This window comes from Periplaneta americana, chromosome 11 (assembly GCF_040183065.1).
Source record: "Periplaneta americana isolate PAMFEO1 chromosome 11, P.americana_PAMFEO1_priV1, whole genome shotgun sequence".
Lineage (NCBI taxonomy): Eukaryota > Metazoa > Arthropoda > Insecta > Blattodea > Blattidae > Periplaneta > Periplaneta americana.
In genome coordinates, this window is record NC_091127.1 from 100,778,003 (window position 1) to 100,786,066 (window position 8,064).

General features: G+C 35.2%; 1 non-coding gene across 1 annotated transcript; it reads right to left on the reverse strand.

Annotated features, from left to right (window-relative positions):
- Positions 1–592: 592 nt before the first annotated feature.
- On the reverse strand, positions 593–664 carry TRNAN-GUU (transfer RNA asparagine (anticodon GUU)). Its single transcript has one exon. It is a non-coding gene; the product is annotated as a tRNA-Asn (tRNA).
- Between the last annotated feature and the right edge of the window lie 7,400 nt (positions 665–8,064).

The window sequence follows — 8,064 nt, forward strand, 5'->3', positions numbered from 1 at the left end:
TTATTGTTACATACATCTCAAGTATGATTAGTGAATTATTTTACTATAAAAATCGTAAGCTATGTTTACAATGGAGGGGAAAAGGAACTGGCCATCCTACCGCATTGTCTACTGGATTAGTTGCGTCATGACTGATGCCTTATTCGTGTTACTTTTGAGGTTCAAATCAGCCTTCAGACTGCTGACTAGACATACATACACATTATGATATATTACCAATTATTTTAAAAAGTTCAATTTTAAGCCTATTGCTACGATAAAATCAATTTGTATCATATTTTCTTCTTTTAAGTAAATAGTGACTTTCTCGAGAAATTTATCATCATCATCATCATCATCATCATCTTCAGCCTCATGATTGGTTTAGGCTCAGTTGTCTTTTCTGACATGAGGTACATAGCACCGGCTTCCTTGCAATATTTGGGGAGGGGGAACTAGGAGTTTGCATAAATGTCTGAGAAAACATTATTTTTTTTTCGTTAAATATATAGCCTATCAATATTACCGGTTGTTCTGTATGGTTGTGAAACTTGAACTCTCACTTTGAGAGAGGAACAGAGGTTAAGGATGAATAATTTCGAGGGAAAAATTGTTCCGGAGCCGGGTATCGAACCCGGGACCTTTGGTTTAACGAACCAACGCTCTACCACTGAGCTACTCGGGAACTCTAACCGACACCGATCCAATTTTTCCCTCTATATCCACAGACCTCAAAGTGGGCTGACAACCGTCAAGCAACCAACTTCGAGTGCACACTAACTCTGTGTGACTTAAATTGTGGTTTTCTGTTAACGAACAGTGACGTGTATTATGCAAATCAAGATTTCAGGTATAACTCCCTGTAAAGTTGATTTGAATAATTTCGAGGGAAAAATTGTTCCGGAGCCGGGTATCGAACCCGGGACCTTTGGTTTAACGTACCAACGCTCTACCACTGAGCTACTCGGGAACTCTAACCGACACCGATCCAGTTTTTCCCTCTATATCCACAGACCTCAAAGTGGGCTGACAACCGTCAAGCAACCAACTTCGAGTGCACACTAACTCTGTGTGACTTAAATTGTGGTTTTCTGTTAACGAACAGTGACGTGTATTATGCAAATCAAGATTTCAGGTATAACTCCACGTAAAGTTGATTTGAATAATTTCGAGGGAAAAATTGTTCCGGTATCGAACCCGGGACCTTTGGTTTAACGTACCAACGCTCTACCATTGAGCTACTCGGGAACTCTAACCGACACCGATCCAATTTTTCCCTCTATATCCACAGACCTGAAAGTGGGCTGACAACCGTCAAGCAACCAACTTCGAGTGCACACTAACTCTGTGTGACTTACGTATTCCCGTGTTCCCGAGTAGCTCAGTGGTAGAGCGTTGGTACGTTAAACCAAAGGTCCCGGGTTCGATACCCGGCTCCGGAACAATTTTTGCCTCGAAATTATTCAAATCAACTTTACAGGGAGTTATACCTGAAAATCTTGATTTGCATAATACACGTCACTGTTCGTTAACAGAAAACCACAATTTAAGTCACACGGAGTTAGTGTGCACTCGAAGTTGGTTGCTTGACGGTTGTCAGCCCACTTTGAGGTCTGTGGATATAGAGGGAAAAATTGGATCGGTGCCGGTTAGAGTTCCCGAGTAGCACAGTGGTAGAGCGTTGGTACGTTAAACCAAAGGTCCCGGGTTCGATACCCGGCTCCGGAACAATTTTTCTCTCGAAATTATTCAAATCAACTTTACAGGGAGTTATACCTGAAATCTTGATTTGCAGAGGTTAAGGATGTTTGAGAATAAGGTTCTTAGGAAAATATTTGGAACTAAGAGTGATGAAGTTACACCACAGAGAATGGAGAAAGTTACACAACACAGAACTGCACGCATTTTATTCTTCACCTGACATAATAAGAAACATTAAATCCAGACGTTTGAGATGGGCAGGGCATGTAGCACGTATGAGCGAATACAGAAATGCATATAGAGTGTTAAATGAGAGGCCGGAGGGAAAAAGACTTTTGGGGAGGCCGAGACGTAGATGGAAGGGTAATATTAAAATGGTTTTGAGGGAGGTGGTATCTGATTGTAGAGACTGGATTAATCGTGCTCAGGATAGGGACCGATGGCGGCTTATGTAAGGGCGGCAATGAACCTCCGCAGCTCCGGGTTCCTTAAAAAGCCATAAGTACTGTAAGTTTGTATTAGAAAATAACATGTCTAATTTTTCATGTACTGCCCATGGAAATCGCTTACGAAATATGGTTGAAAACTACGGCACTTTTACACTATCTTTTGCCTTTCATTGAACTTTTCTCACATTTCGTTGATCCTTGCAGCTATGATGAACTTATGCTATTAGTTTTACTGCCACTACTATAACCCAATTTATTATTACTTTTCCGTTCGCTGCAGTTTTATTGTGGTAAATTTTCTTTATTATTTAGGAATTTATCCATTATCAACAGTTACATCGTAGTCACTGATCACTTTAAAATCACACACCCGCATCCACTATCATCACAAAATGAAACTGAATGTTGATAGCGGTTAGTTTTAAATCTCGAAAATAATTTACTTGTTTATCAAAAAATCTAGGACATTAATAATAATTAACAATGAATTAACTGCACCAGCATTATTTCTATCATTTGTTTCTGTTTATATTTCCCCAAAATACATAACAACATTGGCCCAGATTCACTACTGTACTACGAAGTACAATAGTAGAACACTCTCGCTTATGTCATAAACTGAGACATAAGGGGAGAGAATCGAGTGGGTTTCTGCCTGCCAAAGAGCTGGAATTTTGTTATTTATGGCCTAGTTAGGAACACAAGTCACCACTGCTATTCCCACTCCACTCTACCTTGAGGCCGGCCCATGGATGGGACGAGTGAAACCTGACCAGGCCAGCCGAATTGTGCCTCAGCTACAACGTTTTAAGCGTAAACTCAAAGCCCGCGAAAGGACATGAAATGCATTAAGCTAGACCGGGCACGAACGATTCTGGCCTCAGGAACAAATTTTACTGCAAAACAGGTCTATATACTGTACATCACAAGCCAGACCCGGCACGAGCGATCCAGGCCTCAGGAACAAATTTTACTGCAAAACAGGTCTATATACATCAAAGTTTTCAAATGCTTCTACAACGATATATGCTTCATTCAAATAACTAATATATTATATAAAAACACAAAATTTGATTTCAGTTAAGCCAAGTGACTGAGGCCCGGCCTCACTTGCCTCAGTCAATCAGCCGCCACTGCCCCCAACCCCCACACTCTCACTCACTGGAGTCAAACTCCGTTCCATTTGTATTTGTCTCTGAACTGCGAGTGGCGTCGTCGCAATGTCTCTCTCGAAACTATGTACCTCTACAAAAACTAAAGTTTTAAGTAGCATGGGAGGACGCATTTTTTTTGCTGCCAATATGATGAGAATATTATATGTATGATTTGTTCATAAGTATTACGAGGAAACTGTTGTATAACATAAAACGACATTATAATTACTACATGTCACTCATGAAACATTAAAACATTAAGTGTTATTATTATTATTATTATTATTATTATTATTATTATTATTATTATTATCATCATCATCGTCATTATTATTATTATTATTATCATCATCATCTCTGTACGTCGATCCTTTTCCAGCAGATGTACGAATAATGTGGCAGTTAGATCTTCAATTTAAACTCACAGATTTACAGTGTGATGTTAAATGAAAGCTAGATGTAAGGACTTGACAAATGTTGAACTTTTCAAATCTTTGCCGAAAAATAAATATTCGAAGCTTCGTTTTTTCGCTTGCTCTTTTGAAGCCATGTTCGCTACAACTTATGTTTGCGAAAAATTATTTTCAACAATGAAAATAGTAAAAATCAAATTTAGATCACGACTGACATACAAATACCTTCGTGATAAACTACGACTGGCAGTAAGTGACATAATTCCTGATTTTGAAACTCTGTCGCAGAGACATTCTGAAGACAGTTAATAGGTTGTGATAATGTGTCCTATGTTTTCTTGTTCATTTATTTCTTCGTTACACGTACTAAACATTAGTTTGTAACCTTATTGTATAAAATTATATTCAAGTACTTGACGTAAGGAAAATGAAAATCCGTCAATAAGTCAGACAGTTGCTTCACTTCCCCTTCGAGTGTCCGCCCCTCTCCATAGGTGCTATGCACGTTGCAGGTTACACAGTGGCTCGGCGCATAACATTTTCGCCACGGCTGCAATACGCTATCAAGAATTACAAATGAACTGATAATAAAATCCTTAGAACATACCTTTAGAAAGTAAGAGACAAATGAATGAGGGAAATAAATAAATTAAAAGAAATATAAAATAAATTTTAAAATTTACTGTATGTGTGCACATAATGTAAGAAGGTCTATCTATGTATATATCGTCCTATTACTAGTAAAGCCGATTAAATTCACATTTTGTGTAAAATAAGTTAAGCACACTCCCCGACTTGTCTTTCCGTGCTCTGTATTCTATTAAAATGAAATAAGTCAGAAATGTTGCATGCAGGCAAGAAACCAATTACTATATTTGAAGAATTTAATACGATTTTTCGTGCGTTAATAAAATTTTAATTCCTGTTTTTACAAAACTTATATTACTGATCTTAACTGCTTTTACTAGTAATAGGACGATAAATAAATTGTGCGTTGATAAGTGAGTGATAGCTATATGATCATTCAACATTGTAACGCACTCCAGCCAAATAAATAAATAAATATATATATATATATATATATATATATATAAGTAAATAAATAAGTAATTAAGTAAGTAAATAAGTTAGCCTAAATAAGTAAGTAAATAAGAAAATAAGTAAATAATAAACAAACAAATAATACGCGTACTGGAGTTTAAAGAGAACTGAAACATGGCAAAATCCAAAGGAAATGGTAATATGATTATTTTGTTGTTGAAGACGAAAAAATTGCTTGTTTACTGTGTCCCATCCAATTTATTTCTACTCGTCATTTTAATATTAAACCACATTTCAACAAAGTCCATATTAAGAATTATGGAATGCACAAACTTTCGGGTAAGTACATTATTACGAACTGTATATTGGTTATTTATTTATATACAGTAAAATTAAGGACGTCACTCTTTGTATTCATTTTGAATTGAAATTAAAAGTGACTTTCATGGTTCATTACTTAAATGCTATAAATTTATGTTTCCGTAGGTGATGATAGGAGAAAAGTTTTCGAAAATCTAAAACAGGTTAGGTGCAAAGAAATCTCAAAGAAACTACCGACAGGAAATCTAGCATAACTGTAAACCTTGAAACGAGATAACGCATTATAAAAAATGAATTTATTACAATCCTTTTTGAAAATTACATGCCGCCACTGATGGACCTTTGACGTCCAGAGAAGGTAAATAACTCTACGCGGAAGTCAATCTTCCCCAATAGAAGTGGAGTGAGGCTGACGTCATATTTCCCCTACTTACGAGTTCTGCAGGCCTGGTGTAATATATATTTTTTTAAGTATGTAATGTGAAAATAAGAGCGGGAAAAAGACATTTCGTTCATTCAAATTGTAATTCAAGAAGACATAGTGAACATATGAAAATTCATGTTAAAACACAACAGGAAGAATTCCCATCCACCTCAAGGAGTACAAGTATCAAAGAAGAATAATTTGTTTGGACCTTTGTAAAATGTTGGTAAGTGCCAATATTCCCATTTTAAGCGTTGAAAATTTGGGTTTTAAAGATTTCGTGGAGAAATGTATAGGTAGGAAACTCCCATGTCAATCAACTCTTCACAAAAACTATGTGCAATCATCTTACGAAACAGTTCTCGATAACATTAGGAGAGTGTACCGGTATTTGTTATACATAGAAGTATATCTTATTTATGTATGCCAAGTTGTAATGACTAGTTTTTGTTATTCAAAGAAGCGTACTGTATTTATGTGTTTTATTTAATTACTTTTGAAAGTGATATGAAGTTGACTGTGTTAAATTCCAGTGCAAATATTGCTAAATAAAGAAAAAATTAGTACACATGGAAACTTTGTTTCATTGACCTGCTAGAAGATTTTACATTCGACTGTACCTGTATACACGCGAGCTCTGCTTCCGAATGGAATCGTAAAGGTATTCTCTGTCTCTTTCTTTCCTCTACGAATATAGTCGCTGCATCGTTAACTGCACCGCGCAGGTTAAAGGAATCTCAGCAGTGCTTATCACTAATTACTGATTGATCGCAATAGTTGAAAAATTAGAACTGGACAGAAAAAATATGGATTATAGACAAAGAAGTGGAGTCACTGTTGCATCATGCGTTTCACCTATCTCAAATACAGGAGGAAAGAAAGGGAGGGGACACTGTAAGTTTCGTCACTAACATGTTCATTACGGCAGCTGGTTATTTCTATGGATTTGAAGTAGTCATTTTGGATTATGTCCTACTACATCTTTCAAACAAATTCATTATTTTTTTATCTCTATCAACTACTGGGGTACGAGGCCCCCTTTTAATTTTATTGCAGAGCGACGCTTCTGGTCTATAAGTTGAGGGGGCTGAAAGTGCCTCGCCTTCCGAAGTCGGTGCCTATGCTAAGGTATCCAATAATTCTTCGTCTTTCAGGTAATATAATTAATTGAAGAGGTGGATTCCAAACTGGCCTAATCCAAGTGACAAGTTATGAGAAAATTGACAAAAATTGATAAAATAAATTTGACGCTCTTAGATCCCATTGAAAGAAAAAAAAACATAATGAAGACACTAAGACAAGACTTAGGAGAGTCAGTTAAATAAACTTACACAGTTACCTATATATAGGCTTCAAAAGGATAAATTAAAACATGAATAAACCTAAATAGAATCTTAAAAAAAAAAAACTTAGGACACTTTGGAATCCACTTCTTCAATTGTCATATTAGACAGTGATGCGTTCTCAATCCGTTTTATTTGCACTTTCTTGTTGGATAAATTCACTGCTTGTGTACTTTGTGACCTGGTAGAGTGTAAGAGAACGTCCTATGGCCTTAATTCTGCCATTATAAATAAACAAACAGACAAACAAATATTAAATAATAGCCTGTGATTTAGTGAGATTGGACTTCAATCGTTCCTTATTTCATTTATTCCTTACCGTACTATTACAAATTGAGGACCAACATTTCAAAATCTGACATGTCCATTTCCAAAAAAATATTTCAGATGCCAAAAACTTACATCTCTACATTGAACAATTCGGTAAAATATTAAACATTAATTTTTTCTATAGATTCTCATAAAATTTCAACATAGAAAAAAATAATTTATTACAGAGACAAATATTTGTAGCATTTTCTTTAATGGATATGTCAGGATTTTGAAAGTTTGCTTCTCAATTATGTACATAAATTCACATTTCAGCTGCTACTAATCCTTTGAGTTGTTTATTTTTCGCAATCTTACATCATTACGAGATGTTTCATTACTACCATACATTTCAGAATTATTTAATTTTGACTCTGTAAAATAAAAATATATAAATATATTGATTTTTTACATAAGGTTTTCTTATTATTTCACGGAATTTGCATAATTGATAATTAAGTTCATCCATTTTTGACTGATGTTGATAGATAATTAATTTTATTTATTTCTGTTGGTCCATTATCTGTGAAACTTTACGTTTATACTATATTATGTAGGCGGAAAGCTTTCCTGGGAAATGGCTCATTCATTTATTGCATGTTTTTTGTGTTATTTTATTTTCTTCTATTTTTACATTAATAACTCTAATCTTAATTCAATTCTTGAGTTATCAACTTTACTTTGCTACTAATAAATCATGACTTTTTTCTTAATCGTAACTACAACTTATCAAACGGTCATACTGTATACAGGACCACAATTCACATTTTTTCAAAGTAATATTCAAGATCTATTCAGAGGTTTTTAAGCTCTGATATCCGAGATGTAACATTTGCTAATGGTTGTCTCTTAATTATGCTTTGTGTACCACGTCACCCTACGGGTGTATACAAATTATTTTTTAATTCATTACCGTAATGAATTCAACCT